Source organism: Mustela lutreola, chromosome 4, assembly GCF_030435805.1.
Source record: "Mustela lutreola isolate mMusLut2 chromosome 4, mMusLut2.pri, whole genome shotgun sequence".
Taxonomy (NCBI): domain Eukaryota; kingdom Metazoa; phylum Chordata; class Mammalia; order Carnivora; family Mustelidae; genus Mustela; species Mustela lutreola.
In genome coordinates, this window is record NC_081293.1 from 164,407,142 (window position 1) to 164,424,848 (window position 17,707).

The window sequence follows — 17,707 nt, forward strand, 5'->3', positions numbered from 1 at the left end:
AAATATTCATGAAAATTCAAATGACCCTTTAACATCTAGATGGTGCACTATAACTGGATGCCTAAATATTTTAGTGACAAAAAGTGTTTGCTTTCTCTTGCAAAGAAATCCCTGCTTTGATCTCTTGTTTAGATATAAATGGGTCATTTTCATTAACTCACCTTTACAAAAGGGCTCCATGTGAAAGCAGGAAAATTCAGAACAGACCTTGCAGACAAATATCACACCAGGGGCAAACTGTTATCTCATGCCATTTTTTGTTCTTAATTTTTGCCTAGAATTTACATGAATGTACGTTACTCCTTGGTTCTTGAAGTTTTATTTTTGCCTAGAACTTACATGTATCTTAGTAGTTTTATGAAACCAGATGCATTTAATGTGCCCTAATCAAAGAAGATGAAAAGAGAAAGTGGCCAGCAAAGAAAAAGTCTAAGTGAAGAGATACACTCTACCCCTGGGGCTAATAATACATTATATGTCAATTTAAAAAAAATTAAAACAAAAAAAGAGATACACTCTATTCTCCCATAAATAACAGCTCTCTTAGAAATAACCTCGTGTGTAACTGAAGTCACTGGGCTGACAAATTCTATTTCCCCGGGTGGGAGGATTTTCATTAAACAATTCTCTGATTTTATTCAAATGTCTGGAACAAAACCAGCACACAGAAGAGAGTAGTAACTTACTCTTTGAGTGACTCAGTGAGGTTTAATTAGTCAAATACTGACCTTTTAATATGTAAAATGCACTCTTGAATATACAAGGCAAATAGGACATTACTCCTGCCTTTGAGTTGCTTTCTGTCGAGGCATAAATAAACCGTAGGCGATAACGTGTGTTAGAATAAGAGAAACAAAATAAAAAGTAAATTTAAAATGTGATAAAACAAGGAAAACACTCCCTTGCACTGAGATGGGGGTAGTTTCTTAAAGGATGAGAGCTTGTAGCGGAAACCTTACAGAACTGGCCCGTTCAAAGAAAAAATAGAGAGCTAAGTAAAAGCAACGTAAAAGATACGTTCTGGAAATGACCAGCCCTGTACTGTGCTGTGCTGTGCTGTGCTGAGGAAGGGGATGTGCTGGCATCAGGGACAGAAAGGATGGCCAGGGACATGGGAAACACATAGCGGCTGATGGAGCAGAGCTGCTGCACGTGTCAGCCTCAGAGTCAGAAACGCTTTGGTTTGGTTGTGGATCCTACCAATGGGCAACTTCATGAGTTTTTGCACACTCAGCCCTCAGTTTTCTGATTTGCAAAACGAAACTAACAGCTAGTACTTTGATAGGGAGGACTGAATGAGACAATTCATGAAAAACTCCTAACAAACCACCTGGCATAGAAGGAGTGCTCAGTAAGTGGGGTCTACTGTTACTGCTGCTGCCCTCATTATCGTGTCGTGGAAGAGCTAGGGGGCTAAGTTAAGGAGGTCCGAGATTTGACCAAACAAGACTGCTTCAGCTGTAGAAGTAAAGTTCCACCTCAGAAGAACTTCACATTTTATTTTTTTAAGTAACCGCTGTATTTCTGATTATAAAAATACTATGTGCTTACGGTGGAACATTTGAGAAGTATAAAAAAATAAAAGCCACCTATTGTCTTATCAAAGATAACTACTGCTAGGGGTTTGGTGTATTTCCTTTTTTGATGTATTTCTTTTCAGTTATTTTTGTGCAATTTACAAACTGTCTACCTATCTATCTATCTACCTGTCTACCTGCTATATTTTCTTTAGTGATTTTCACTCTTTTATTTCACTAATTGTTTACCTGCTAGAGGAGAAGTAATATTTAATCCTCCAAATGAAAAAATTAGGGATGCACAGAGAGAAGCCAAGATAAGCGATAGTTGGGAGCTACAGAGAAAGACAAGAAGGAAAGAGAGGGAGAAGGAAGTCTAAGGAAGAGACAGAGAGATTTATCTCCTTGATTTCTGACATCTTTCTCATTCCTGGTGGGTGAATTTCCTTCAGTGATAAAATTTCTTTTGTTCTTGAAGTGGGGTTCTATCCCTCACTAAAAAAAAATAAGACCTATATGGGGTTATAGAAAAATACAAATCTTATGTCCCTAATCACCCTCGGCATGGAAAGAGGTCATCTTGGGAGAGGCAGAAGGACGGGGTGGGGGGTCCCTGAGGGAGCAGCACATGTCTACGTCTTGCTCACTTGTCATAGAGGGAGGACATGCCAGCTTCGTTTATTTTTCTCTCTTACCTCCCCTCTAACAATCTTTGTTTCTTCTTGTGTCTGCTCAATTCTGATAGTCAAATTTGCATATTTTAGTATGTAAAGATCTCCTTCTTCTCCAGTTCAGATACTCTGTGGATCTCTGATTCTAAATGTTCACAAAAAGCCTTAATGAAGTCGTACAACCAAGTGAATACACTTGTGCCCCTGAACTACGAGCTTAAAAACTGTTAAAATGGTTAAGTTTACACTATATATTTTACCATAAGAAGAAAGTCATAATAAAAAATAAGACCCATAGTTGAATGGGAATCATTCTTGTTTCCAATTCTACTTTCTAAAACCCTTTTGAAAAAAGAAAATGAGAACTCTCTGATCCAACGTGCTTTTGCTCAACATTCTAACAAACAGCCAATGCCACTCCCCTAACATCATGCTTCTAACTTAATTAAGAGCTAATCTGCTATCAGAATTAGACTACAAAGGACCATGTCACTGAAGATCTTCTCAGTACAATGTCAGTCCCTCCTCATCAGTGGCCCATGCATAGTTATTTAGCTTTCTGAGCATATCAACTAACTTTCCAACTAGACACTGCCTTTCTTCAGAGCTCTATTTCTCAAACAGAGCCAGCAAATTCTTTCATTAATACTGAACAACCATAACTATATGAAAGCATCCACTGCCTAGTGTAAAAATTCATTCCTTTTTAAAATAGTATTTTATTTTTAGCATCCCTTGTTGCTGACTATATTGAATTGTTTGGCTCAGTCATCAATCAAGCATTCATTTATTTTACAAATGAATATTGGGTGGGTTGTAGTGTAAAAAAGCCTTGGCACAGTGGGCAGACAGAACCAAGTTCAAATTTTTGCCCCATTATTTCATGGTTTTCGTACATTGGGCAAGAAACCTAACTTCTCTGAGCCAATGTTTCTACACTGTCAAATGGGGATAAAACATCTATTTTATGTTGTAGGGATTCAATAACTTTTAAAACATACACAGTTAGTATTCAACAAATATTGTTTTCTCCATGTTTATGCAAGCTACAGTGCTTAAAGACAAATAAAATATAGACCTCTCCCAGGAGACTCTATAAACTAAAAATGGAAATGGGCCAAATTATAGAAACAACTGTAATACATTTTAAAAACATAAATGGTAGGGGGGAATAAAGATTGTGATTGTGAGAGATCATGTCTTGTTAGAGGGTCGGAAAAGACCTCACATGGGAAGTAGCATTTGCCCTGAGCTAATTTATTTAGGACCAGATAGAAGCCATGACCCAGAGGGAAGGTAGAAAGAACATTCAAACAAAGCAGAGAACTGGAACAGATGATGATGATGGTAATAACACTGACCGACAACAGTGACAATGACAAGAATGGCAATAATGGCAATGCAAACATCCATTCAAGCTTATTATATCCTAAGTTCTTCCCTAAGCTTTTGCACATATTAACTACATTAATCCTCATAACATTCCCAGGAGGAAACTGAGATGCAGAGATGTTAAGTTCTTGTTCAGGGTCACAAAGCTGGGAAGTGGAAAGGTAAGAACCCAACCCAGGTAGCCTGTTCCCAGAAAGTGCACTCTGACCCACTACCCAGACCACCCCTCTAATGAAAGTGAACAGAAGAGCAGTGCCCAGGATTCCAGGAAACAAGAAACCTTCCCATATTAATAGGAACTTCAACTATTAAATCAACACATAAATATTTATTACACCCTTATTGTTTATTTGATGATGAAGGCAGAACTTTTTCAACATACTTTAAGAGCTGTAATTATTCATTTATGTTTTAAAATCCTTAAAATACATTGTTATTAGAGCTGAATACGAGTTCAGGAAGCCCTGAAGATATTTACTACGAGGCAGCTGACCTACACAACCTCATAACACAGTATATTTGGAATGTGAAACTGCTCTGAAATTTTAGTGGGTTGTAAAGGTAAAAACTTGAGAAAAAAAAAAAGAAGGAAAAAAATGGAAATGGGAAAGAAGAAAAAGTGGAGACTTATCAATTATTCAGTAGATGAGCGGGTGACATGGTACGAAAACCTTGGAAGATGGCGGGGTCTACCCTTGCTGTCTCTGACCAGCTGTGTGCACTTAGACAAGTCGCTTGACCTCTTAGGACTCAAGGTATTCGAGTCTAAAGAGTCCATGGTTCTCATTTGAAACTATTCACAATTGTACTGATTCAAAATTGCTGAAATCCTTCCTCAGTCACAGTTTAATGTTTTTCCATGGCACTTCATTATACAGAGGTGTTAAAGAAATTAAGTTTTTAGCACTTTTTTTTTGGAGAGCTACCTTTCGTATCTCCAGTTAATGGTTGATAACTGACGATCACCTGAACACACACTGATTCTAGGAAGTTCCTGATGTTCTTACGGCGAGAAGGAAACCACAGCCAAAGAACAAACTCGTCACCCTTTTCGTACAAAGCCAGAGTTATTTTTCTCTCTCACATTACAATCTCACTTCTAATGTTCCATGGTATGAGAACGATAAAAATGAAATCTTTTGTATTTGTCATGTGCTTACAGCAAAAGGACAATTGCAAAAAAAAAGCAACCGCATCCCCATATGCTGAAGAAAAGCTAAACAATGAGGGAAAACAATTTCCTATGAGATAGCATAAGGTAGCAATTAAAAATATTCAACTTGCACTAAATTAAAACTTAGATTTTTCTTTGATTTCTTAAAGAGACTGAAATTTAAAATATTAGGTATGATTGCAGGTTTCATTTATAAACCAAGAAAATGTTTTAATCATGCATCTGATTATCGCCACTTACATTCATTATGGAAGTGCATTATAATTGGTTTGATTACTGAATTTGTCAATTATACAGTCAATACCAATCAACCAAAATGGAATTCTTAAGGAACCAAGAGTATAAAACTAAAATTCCTTTCTTAAATAATTATCACAATTTTATCCTAATTCTTCCAATATGTGGAAATGTAACCCTGCAGATGTTGAAATGATATGGAATATGTAAGGAATTAAAGTTGGGGAAAATAAAATCAAGGGAGGGGTAATGAGGATGATTGTCACTATTATTACAAGTACGTTAAACCATATGTAGACACACTCCCTCTCAACACACTCCCTCTCAACATCCCCAACACTTGGTCATAATCCCTACCATTCACAGAACAACATTTAAGTGTTGCTGGTAAAGAATAAAGCCTTACAATACACTTTCTGAAATGAGTGTTAGTAGGTTAAGCAAGAAACTACCTTTGTCTGGAACTCATTTTTATTCAAAAGATTAGCAACCATTTGAATAAATTTTTAGAGAAGGAAAAAATAAAGCACTTGAGAACTTTAAAAAAAAAAAAACCCTACAGACAAAGCTAATGTATTTATAAATTTCCGGGTATTATGATTATAGAAACTTAAAACTATTGGTCTATGTCATTTCAATAAACGAAGAACAATCAGATGTGAAGCTTTTCTACCTCCCCCCGCAAATCTATTAACATGAAAATGTTATTTTTTTTTTAACTCCACTAGAGGGCAGTCTCTCAAACTAGGGCTTGGAGCCATGAATCTAGCCTGTTTTTGACCTGTTGATAAATTAATTCTCATGTTCCAGTCTTCTCAACAAGATGTTCCTCTAGCATACTAATTAAGGTGGTAAAACAAGCATTTTTAAAATTGCTGTCTATGTACTCACAGGTGTTCTTTCAGAAATATACACTGCTATACTTTTCTGTGTTTCTTTTCTAAATTTCTGATAACTGGATACATTTTACATACATGGCATGTATTCCATATTTTCCTGGTAAATATAAATTCAGAATTACTAAGTCTAAGAATAAAGAGAAACAATTTTCCTGAGGGTTTAATTCATCAGAGTTGAAATACTTCCCCAAGAAGTATTTCCCAACACACTCCTAAATACACACACACAGAAATACTCACACAAACACCTTGACACATGTATCCGCTTATCTGTGGCCGTCAGATTAACTGCATCAGATATACAGAAATTACTATAATTGGAAATACTTATTTTTTGAAATACCCCCTCATAGGCCAGTGTTGTGAATTATAGAGAAAAAAAAAACATATGCTTTATTTTTAAAATGTGGTCAATTCAGGTAAGAAATGTCATAGCTTAAAAAAAGGCTATTGAACAATAATCACATCAACACCAAATTAAGTAGAATCTACAGAAAACCAAATGCCTCTCAAAACAGTTTCAAGTTACTCTTCTTCAATCATATATAGCCACTGGCGAACTTTACAAAGAGGGAGTCAGAGGCGCTGCGTCTCCCCCAGGTGTTTTTAGTATTTGGAAAAATCCTTATTTGCAGCACATCCTGCTATTTTCAGAGAGAAAACACAGTTTCTCTGGGTGAATGATAACCTAAAAATGGGAAAACTTGTCCAACATTTCTTCCTCTCAAAAAAAAAAAAAAAAAGGGAGGGGGAGAAAGGATGGAGGAAGGAGCAGGGAGGAAAAGAGGAAGGAGGCAAGGCAGCAAGGAAGGAAGGAAAGGGAGAAGAGGAGAAAAGGAGGCAGGCAGGCAGGATGGAAGCAGGCAGGAAGGCAGGCAGGAAGGGAAGGGTACCTAGGAAAATATGCAAGCCGCTTTCATTTATTTGTATCCTAAGCAGCAGTGTCATAGAACAGACAGGTTGCTTCAGCCAACCAGACGGGAGCAGCTGCGAGTGCTACATCTTGGCAGTCCGAAGCGATTGGCTCCTCTCTGGGGAGCGGAGGGTGTTCAGTTATTAATGACCGCTGAGCAGGCAGCACCATGTCAGTGTGACAACTGATCGGGTGAACGATGCACCACTAACCACCATGGAAACAAGGAGAAAGCAAGCCAGCTCCCAGGATCTCTCTTCACGGGATTGAGAGCCTCCGCCTGCTGACGGACAGCAAGAGTTCCCGGAGAAAAGAAGGAACCCCGGGCTGCAGCCGCCTGCCTTCCTTTTCATCTTAGAATACCGAGAGAAGCTGGCTTGCATGTGCGCCCACCTCTAGTACATGTTTGTGTGTACTTTATTACACACACACACACACACACACACACACACACACGCACCTATTTACACCCGGGCAAGAACACAACCATGTGATTATCGCAACTGAAGAACTGAGGGAGCCCGCACAGAGGGACACGGAAGGTGGTGCATCACAGGAACTGCTTTTGCAAGGTAAGTTTAAAATATACATTTCTATTTAAATATGCTCTGTTTCTTCTTTGGTTGATGCTGGCCCCCACCCCCACCCCCAAATCCAAATTCTCCTTTGATGTTTTCTTCACGTCTGAATTCTAAAAAAGCATTCTTCTTTCCCTTTTACTTTGGAGGAGAAATTCAAACGCAAAAGCCCTCTGGCTTGGGGTATGCTGAGCTGTGTTTGTGGGATTCTCCAACATGCATTTTACTAGCTTGAACGCCCATCAGAGGATGTGAGTGGGAGAGAAAAAGCAGTGCTGGGGGGAGGGAGAGAGGGGAGAAGGGGCCAGTGGGAGTGGAGAGGGGAGGAAGGAGAAGGGGGGAATTTTCTTTTCTTTTCTTTTCTTTTTTTCCTTCGCATTATTTGTAATGAAAAGCGGTTCACACATCGGTCTGTATTTTGAAACCAACCCCCCCCCCCAATGGGGCATTTTTCTCCCTTTCACCCAGCGGTGGAGATTAAGGCAAATGCTGCTGTGTGTCAAGAGCTAAAACCATTAAGCAGAGTGGCGGAATGAGCATATCACAAACAGTTATTGAATTTCTGCCAGGCTACATCTTACGGATTGGGGTAAATGACTTCCCTTTAATAACATCCTCCCGCTGGTCTGAAGGGACAGGGCAAACGTCTGATTGCTAATGCAGCTGCAACCGACAGGCGCGAGGTAAAAGGAGCCCAGGAACCAGAAGAGTTCTCATCTTCTTTGATAATTAACAGAATCACAGCAGGGTGGCTTTAAAGTGCATTTGCTATTTCAGAAGATTTTTGTTCAGACCGACTACTATATTCCCTTTGCTTTTATTGAGCTATGTGACTTAATTTGCCTCTAATTTATTTATTTTTAACAATATGCCCTTGTTTCCATGCCTCGAATTTTAGGGAGAGCATGCTATGAATGTGAGTAGAACCTTCCTAATTTAGAGAAAAGGGGATAATGTGAAGAATAAAAGGGCAAGAAGTAAGGATTCCAAAATATCTACCTAGGAAAGAGTGTGCCTGTCCTGGCACTATAAATATTACTCATATCCTACATTTCTCTTTAGTTTCAGAGGCAATGCCTTTGAGACAGAATTACTCTCAGTAAACTATGAGCATCTATGTACTGATGATTCATGGAATACCGTGTGGGTTAATTTCTACTTCCAGTCTTCTAAAAGGAAGCCAGCTACTTAGAATATGCTTTCAAAGAGACAACATCAATTGAGGATGTCCACAGAAACATTGATTCCCCCCTTTAATGGGTCCTGTAGAGACATTAAACCTAGTATTTGCATTTCGCCTTCTGGAGCTCTCTCTTCCCTTCCTTTAGTTCAACTGACCAAAGAGTTAATGGAGTCAGCTTCTTTCCAACTGCATGGTATTTTTTCCCCCCTACAACTGTGATTTCAGAGTTATGATTGGTTTCTTAGTTTAGAACATGAGCCAAAAACCAAAAGACAATAACCAGTCCCTTAGATCCTGCCACTTTCCCATAAATGTGTCAAAATATGAGTCACTTTACAATATGTAAGAAGTCAATTAATTCCAGTGACCTTTGTAAATGATGACAATAAAGCAGCTCTGACAATGTGCCACTGGCTTCGATTTTCTCTCTGTAAAATGAACAAGTTTAAGAAGAGGTTTCCTGCTCAGAGTGAAAAATGAAAGGTGCTGAAGCATTAGCTCGCAGTATTGGCAGCCTTGCTCACCCTGCCTCAAACGCCACATGCGATCTATAGAAAAAACAAAATGATTTATTGCAAAGAGGAAAAGGGGTTTTCTTTGCTTTTCTGCTATTCATGAGAAGTGCTGCTTTTGCCACAGAACAAATCGGAGAATTTTGAGGTAGCTGCTAAGTTCCTAACCAAGAGGAAAAGCTGGAAGTAGATATTCAGCCTCCCGGTTTCAAACTCCTGGATAATGTAGCATTGCAGTATTGATTTCAGTTTTTCTTAGACCTTTTCCAGGGAAACTTTCCACACCAAACATAGACAGACTCAAATCCGACAGAGCCTATTTTTAAATTGCAATCAATGATACCTAAGAACAGTGGATTCACTCTTTAACCTTGGTAAAGCTCACATACATATTTTGTGGATTTCACAGATCAACACCGTGCCCACTTGAGTCTAGAAATACAATCATTCCCGTCCCCCCGTGTTGTCACTCTGTGTGTGCCGGTGAGTTTGGTGGTCTGATCAGCATCTACCAATGCCAGATGATGGACACAGGAACATGCCTGGAAGACTTAGCCGTAGTCTTTCCAGTCATGCAGCTATACCAGAAATAGCTTTCTGGCAAGACAAGCGTCAAAGGACCATCTTTTCAAGAGTGTCGCTTGTCACAGGCGACACACACTGAGTTAGAATGCTGATGAGTAGGTGGAATTTTTTTTTCCTTTGGTTGTTATTGTTGCTGTTACTGGCTTCATAAACAGTGTTATCTGCCTTCTAGACCAGAAATTTAGGGATCTAGGAAAAAGGTAATCAACTTACAATTTGTTAACTATATTTTATTATCTCTTTGTTCTTTTATACACCTATTGCTTCTTTTTTTTTCTCCTTTTTTCTCTTTTGCCACAAAATGGGCTTGGTGTTTTACTGCCCCCCCCAACTCTGAATTTTTTCTAGTGCAAAATTCCTATGTGATGTGGCATGGTGATCTTTATTGCAAACGAATTAAGTTGATCAGAAATGTTTGTAACCTGAGATTAAAAAATCACAATTATGTAAGTTAAATGTTATTACTTAAGAGCGCCTGAAGATGGTCACAGATAAGGTATCTGTTGGGGAATTTGAAGGAGACTATTAAAAAGAAGCTAGCATACTAAAAAAATGAGTCTAGCCTCAGTGAGGATGCCTCCAAAGAATAATTTAAAATGATGTAGCTTAGCCAATCTGAAGAAACAAGGGACACATCTGCAGTCCACCACAATGTTCCATATCTACCTGGTTCTAAGGATTTCATCACTTAGGTATCACTCTCTTGTCCCATGAAACTAAATAAAGCAGGTAAACACCGGGCAAGACATCAGCATGTTTTGTGTGTGCTGTCAGAGAGAGAGCTCTTTGATCCTGGCTAGCCAGTGAGTACTTCAGAAAGCTTCACTGTGTTGCAGCTGAACACAGGTCCCGCACAGAGCTCCGTGGATTCCTCCCTGCCTCTCTTCTGATAAAGTAATGTCTGCCTTGACATCCGGGAAGTAGAACATGGTAATAGTCCTTCCTCTGACCACAATGTAAAAGCAAATCGAATTCTAATATAAAGAAAGTAGGTGGTGCCAGAGGATAGGAAAAGTAATGGAGAAATAAAAATGTTTTCTTGCGTATGATGGGAGGGGTGGAAGAAGATTTGGGAGATGCTATTTAGAGGTCATTAAATACAGGGTGAGAAAAAAAATGCTCATCTCAAATCTTTATGAAGAAATACGGTACCCAGCCAGTCATCTACCGTATTTCCATAACCGTTATGCTTGTACAGAACTGCTTGCTAGTATGTTAATTTATCGTAGGCCACGATAAGGGAGGGCTTTTCCTTTTTTTAAGGTGCCACTAATAAGATCACATACACGGTTTTGGCATAAGAAAATGAAGAAGGAAAACATATTTTCATATAATAATGGAACTTTAGGATGGAAAGGACCTTTAAAAGATGGTCTAATATGCTCATCTCACAGGTGAGGAAACCGAGGCACAAAGGTTTTAACATCTTTAGTCGAAATCATATAGCTCTTTATGAAGGCCTAGAGTAGGTCCCTTTAGAGCGCTCCCTCCAGCACTTCGTTAAAACTCCACTACTCAGTCTCTCACATATTTTTTTTTAAAGAAAGAAGCATATAGATCTATGCAAAAAAAAAAAAAATCATAAAACTTAAGGAAATGTTTATCAGATAGTCAGATACTTAAAGAGCAAAAGCAGGCATTCAACCCTAGAAGCAATAACAATTTCTTAAGTATATACACCCAAATATTTCAAACTGATCATCTTTTGGATATAGTCCACTATGTTTTGTAAAGAGTCATAAAAATAAGAGCTTTGCCCTGTTTTTAAAAACATCTTAATAGCATTATTGCTACTCTTCAGCTATAGAGATTCAACTATTGGTCATCCATGAGAAGTTTTTCCAGGAATTTTGAAGAGAATCTCAACCTCCTTTTTTAGTGAGTTTCACTGTAACATTTTAAGGCACTTACATGTGCTCTCATTAAATACAGTGTCTATTCTCGGGGTCCGTGCTCAGCTTCCACATCTTACTGAAAAACAATGAGGACATTTCTCAGGATAGCAATCCCTACTTCCTGCTCTCCATCTCCCCATCTGGCCTTACCTTTTCATTTCCAAAGTTTGAGTGAGACTCTCTGGGCAATGACATCTCCCCCTTAATTTCCCAGCCCTTTTTTTTTTTTTTTTTTCCTTTCTGGAGAATTTTTCTTGGTTTCTAAATGTGTTCTCCAAATTTTACTTAGGATAATAGTAATGAACTGGCTCAAAAACTTTGGGAAAGTAAAAAAGGATATTAAAAAAGAAACATAATACTTGTGAATATTTGTTTAGAGCAATATTGGTTTGCAGAGCACTTTCTCAACAACGATATTTGCTCCCCACGACAATTTGGTAAGGCAGGTATAATGCTATCTTCTTCCTTTTAAGATTAGAGAAGGAGGTCTCATGAGGTTAGAGATTTGCCACAGGCAGGGAGCTAACATGTGGAGAAGTCAGGGTCTTCTGACTACAAAGATGGGTACAGCACTGATCATGGTACCTGGCTTAGAGTCTGTTAGAAATATGCCCTCCCATTTTCCTGTACTCCCACTCTAGACTTAACCTTCTAAGTTCTGTGTCCTTTGCACCATATCCCTCTAGGTGGGCAGATTTTTACAAATAAAAATCTGTACTTCTTAATTTAATTCAGAGCTAATGATATGACTGAGTTAAACATGAAAAACACAACCAACATCTATTCTTGGAGAAAAATATTGCATGTTGTTCGACCGACTCATCTATAGGTTTGTCTGAGAGCATTAACACTTTGATGAACAGTTGGCAAAGGCCTCAAAAACTGGATACCATGGAAGGAATAAATTACTTAGGCAAGTTCCACGTTGCTGGAAAATTATGAACAAAGTCCTCAAAAATCACCTGATGTATCTATCACCAATGGGTAAAGTGTCAACATAAAAGCAACTTTGGCATCTCCTTCCTGGTTAGTTTGTCTTAGGGAGATAAGGACATACAAAGACCTCAATAAGCCAGTAGGTGTATTCACATTATTCTTAGAGCCCTCTAGGGGAAACTGCGTCTTCCAAAAGTAATACTGTCCTCCGAATAGGTGAAAACGCCTAAAATACATTTACGAAAGGTTGTCATACAAAGTTTTATTTCCAGAAAGGGAAGTATTCCACACATAATAATCCTTCCTTGGTAGGAAGGAGTGTAAACATTTTTTTCTACCATTTTTTTCCATGTCTGAATTGAAAAGGCTCACGGACTCCCCAAAGACCGGCTGAATCAATTAAGGGCCTAGCATTGACAGGAAACACTTTCTGTTTCCAGAGGCCTGAAACCCCTGGGATTTAATTCCCTGAAGAGTAAGAGAGGAGGCAGTGTTTCCTGACTTGTTCATTGCAGAGAGTCCAGGAACAGGGGAAAAGCATTCATTCCCCTGGGACCAAGCCTGCAAACGTGCCACGGACTGAGCAATGGCCCTCAGGAAGGCTCAGGACTCCCAGTGCTTACGATGACTTACATATTGTTATGTATTTTGACTACTGAAAATATTTAAAGACGCCTCATTTTCATTGTGGTAGAGAAGATTGACTTGTGCTTATTACAAGTTTTCTCTAAAATTACAAAACTGCATTAATATAATGACTGCAAAGAAACAAAGGCAAATATTTTGGTAGATTCATTCCACAAGAGTAAAATTTATCCATAATATCGTACAGTCTCATAATTCTGAAAGGTCGAGGCACTTAAATTACATTGTCAGCTAATTTACGCTTTACATTTATTAAGAAAAAAATAAAAAACTCAAAAACATTTTTAAACAGACATGTATTTTGAGAGACACAATTCATACTGGCCTTTATATCTCCTTAGGGTATTTTTCTCGCCACTATATTCATATGCCCAAGACATAATGATCTTATCATTGTTTGCTAACAGTGTCTCTGGGCTCCACATCGAATTTTATTTTCATCGAAAATTGGTCACCCAGAATCACCAATTACTTAATCTATTCCACAAAGAGTATATGGGACCACAGTGGCCTTTATTGGAATTTCAATAGTTGCAAGGGGTAATTTGAAAATACATCTAGATAGATCATATTTTGATTTCTACAAAGGCTGAGGGGTGAGTGGCCTTCCACTGCATCTGCCTACGGACTAAGAACAAAACAATAAAGTAGGCAAAATGGGGATCAGTCCAGGTGACCATGCTGCATCATTTAAGAGAAAGCGCAATCGGATGGAAAGAGAACAATGCCACCGCTGTATGTGGGGGAGAAAGACGTTCTAAGCACATACAGACCTTGGAAGCTCTATTCCTAGTAATCTTTGAATGAAAATCATATGCCATTATAAGACATGAGCTTAGACTGCAGGCATCCAACAAGTCCATTTCTTGTGTGAATAGCTGAACTGACTGAACACATAATTTATATTTGTTCCTCTTCTCTAGTTTATCACCCCTGCGTTTTGTTTTGTTTTGTTTTTTTACACAAACACTACAGCTGCTCAAGGAGTGTCATCAGGTGATGTTCGGCTAACTTTTTAAAATCAGTGAGGCATTTGCCAAACTTCAATTTCCATAATCAGTTACTTTATTTCTAATGAGCAAGCAAAGTCCATGTAAACATCTGAGGCTTAGCTCTCATTTACACTATAAATTGTATCACAGTGTGCTACTGTTGGACAAAACACTCAAGGAAGTGAAGAATTAAATGTTTTATGACATAAAATACTTCCAGTAGAGACCTTAAGAGTTCAGATCGCATTATCTCTTCGATAACCCTTTGCTGGCTAATAAGGGCATGGTCGTAATATTAGCAGATCTCGTTTATTACAGACAGGCGTTCTCTGTGCCCAACACTGTGCTGAGCATGTGGCAGGTGTTTTCCCTTGTAATTCTCATAAAAACCACATGGAGCAAATACTGTTACTAACCCCACTTTACAAATGAGGAAATTAAGGCTTAAAGAAGAAAAGCAACTTGCCTCCACTCATGAAAGGCAAAACAGGAAAAGGAACCTAGGTCGGTTTGGCTGTAAAAAATGGCTTTTGTGCAAATGTGGCAACACTGCCTCTTGTTGGTTGCGCCCTAATAGAAGTCGCCCATACTGCCTTCTAGGAGTCCGATTCGCTAAGAAAACATAATCATTCCATTTCTCATTTCATGCCATGCATTCTGCTCAGACGAGGATATGATCTTGCAAGATTCATTCCTATTGTCTTTTTGTTATTGTTGTTTCTCAAGGAAGAGGGATGACTGACTTATTTATATGTGGGTATCACTATTGGATTAACTCAAATGATTTTTGCGTTTGGTTCACAGCCAGACTTGAGACTGGCAGCTCATAGTCCTCTTCTAGGTTTTTTCCATCAATAGAGTTCAACATGCTTCTTCACCTATGGCCATGCACTGTAATAACTGGCACAATGGGAAAAATACAAAGCTTAGCTTGTAAGTCTCAATTGTCATAATTTAGAACAGTCTGTCCACAACCCTAATTCCAATCTGTGGATCCTTTCTTACTCCTGAATTCTATTTTAAACCAGAAGCATGAATTCTCTTTTAAAACAGTGAATACTGGGCACCTGGGTGGCTCAGTGGGTTAATCTCTGTCTTTGGCTCAGGTCATGACCTCAGGGTCCTGGGATCAAGTCCCACATCGGGCTCTCTGCCTACCTCTCTGCCTACTTGTGATCTCTCTGTCAAATAAATAAAATATTTTAAAAACAAAACAAAAAACAGTGAATACTATTTCACTTCTAATATGATCATCAACTTTCAATGAAGTTCATCAATCCTCCTCAGTATTAATAAGCTTCTAGCTCTGCAAAGTTAATAGACAAAATCTGTTTTTCAAACTGAGCATGCTGAGCCAAACCTAAAACTTCAGCAGAAGTGTTCTCAATGCCAGCTGTTTGCAAAACTTCAGCATTTCTTACTGAGTGACCTCCTCAAAGAGCTATCTGGGGAGTCCTTCAGCGTGAGTGTCCTACATAGGAAAAGCTGAATGTGAAATTAAGGCCAAAATGTTACTAAGGATTCATCCCATGATTAGGAATAGGGTTTCAAGAGCTCATGTTCGTGTATATTTTCTTTTCAGAAGGAAGATTTTTTTTTTTAAATGTAACTAATTGGACAAATGAAAAATGAATTCAAGTTTGAGGTGATAAACAGCAAAGATATCCATGTCTCATGAAAAACCCAACTTAACACATCTAAGAAATAAAAGATGTGTAAATTTTAGTTTAAAGTTTTAGATTTTTTTTCTTTTTCCCTATGACCTCTTACATTTCTATACAACAGTGAGGAGCAGAGAGTAGAGAGGAAATGCTGGCCGGCTTCTCAACATGTACCATGGCCTGGATCCTAGTTATGTTCTTTCATACCCCATGTCACCCAAGTGCACAGCCCCACATAGGAACATAATGGAGAAGCAAATATCTGACTCCAAAACCTCTTGTATGAAAACCACGTTACTGTGCCTCCCACAGCACATATTTCTTAGAATAAGCATAATACATTTCTCTTTTGAGGAGCATTATACTTTTTATGCAGAAGTATCCAACAGCAGGTTCCTTCTATAGTTTTAAGCTTCTCAGAAAGATCAAAGGGAGTTTATATAATAATTAAGCAAATTTGACAGTTTTACCACCTGGTGCAACCTGATAGTATTTCATGAATGACGTAATGAACATTTAACAAAATTCAACTAACTTAAAATAAAAGTATTACCTGGGGATTTTTTTACTCAGACATTCTCATTAATCTGTATCACCTTAGAAGTATAGTGTGTTTTTTAAAAAAAAAAATCATGGTTGAATTCCAGAAGTACTTATGAACAGCTAAGATCTTTATCATTTCTTAGGGAATGCAAAACAGTAACAAAATAAGAGAATTTTTCTTTACTATGAATATCTCGCAAATTAAACACAGAACAAGATTTCAACTCCATCTTTCATCCCTGAATGATGCTTATCAGATTTGGGAAATATTTGAAAACTTCCTTCTATTTTTAAATATTGTAAACACCTAGGAAAGATGATGAACACTTACAAGTTTAAATCTTCCCCATAAAGAAACCCCAGTAATAGCTCCTTGACTTCCACATCCTGTCCCCTCCCCTTTCCACACCATACTGAAGGGAATGGTGTATCGAGTTCTTAACCTCACTTAAGCAAGGAGCTTCCTGTTGGACATAATCATGTTAAATTATAAATCAGTGCGATACTCTGTACTTTACTTGATTGAGATGTCCATGAATCTTTGAAAGGAGATATATTCTAAGATAATATACCACTTAGGCATTCATTTAGACATGTCATATCATGGTCATTTACTCAATCACCACGGATACAGGCAGATCAATAAATGGAATCTCAAGAATTGATAAGGAATGATGTATGTATGACACAGCAAACAGAACCAAATCTATCTATCTATCTAAAGTTTCCCATCTTAAGAGGTACTATCCTATCAAGATTTGGAAGGTACCATATTCCAAAACTATTGCTAAATACATTCATTGTCTAAATGTTATATATATGTTTGTACATTTTGCTTCATTTTTAATATGAAATCAAAGGTTGTTAGGCTGTTTCTGGGATGAATTCCATCAAATTCACTTGGGTGCTTATTTTTAACACAGAATATTAGAATCTCTGGAAGAATGTAAGAATCCCTCATGATTTTTTTTTTTAAATCTTATTTATTTATTTATCTATTTATTTATTTATATTCAGCACCAAGTCTCAGAACTGATGGTTAAAGATTCAGGCCCTTTTCCTTTGTCCATTGTCTGCCACTGTTATTTCAGGTTTGTAAAGATTGCCTGTTTGTGACAATTGATTGCCTGAATTGATACAAAATATGCATAAAACAGGTACACTATGTGGCGCTTTTCCCCAGAGAAGATTGGGAATAGGATATGGCTAAATGAGTTGGGAATTTTGATAAGGGATCTGACAGACATTCAAGTGGATGCTTTTAGTAATATGCTTGTAAGTCTGTCATATCGACAGTCCCTATCTCCACTGCCATTCAAAGTCATTTCTTGGCTCTCAGATAATGCCTGTAGCATGGTAGGGTACAGATCCTTA

The 17,707-nt window shown here is 38.1% G+C and overlaps 2 protein-coding genes across 4 annotated transcripts in view; one reads left to right on the forward strand and one right to left on the reverse strand.

Annotated features, from left to right (window-relative positions):
• Positions 1-17,707, reverse strand: part of IMMP2L (inner mitochondrial membrane peptidase subunit 2) — an 867,031-nt gene that overhangs the window by 419,393 nt on the left and 429,931 nt on the right. The window lies entirely within an intron of this gene.
• The window catches only part of LRRN3 (leucine rich repeat neuronal 3), a 36,494-nt gene continuing 25,461 nt past the window's right edge, over positions 6,675-17,707 (forward strand). The window contains exon 1 of the mRNA XM_059171588.1: positions 6,675-7,375. The gene's annotated coding sequence lies outside the window, so the exon portion shown is untranslated. The remainder of the gene's footprint in view (positions 7,376-17,707) is intronic.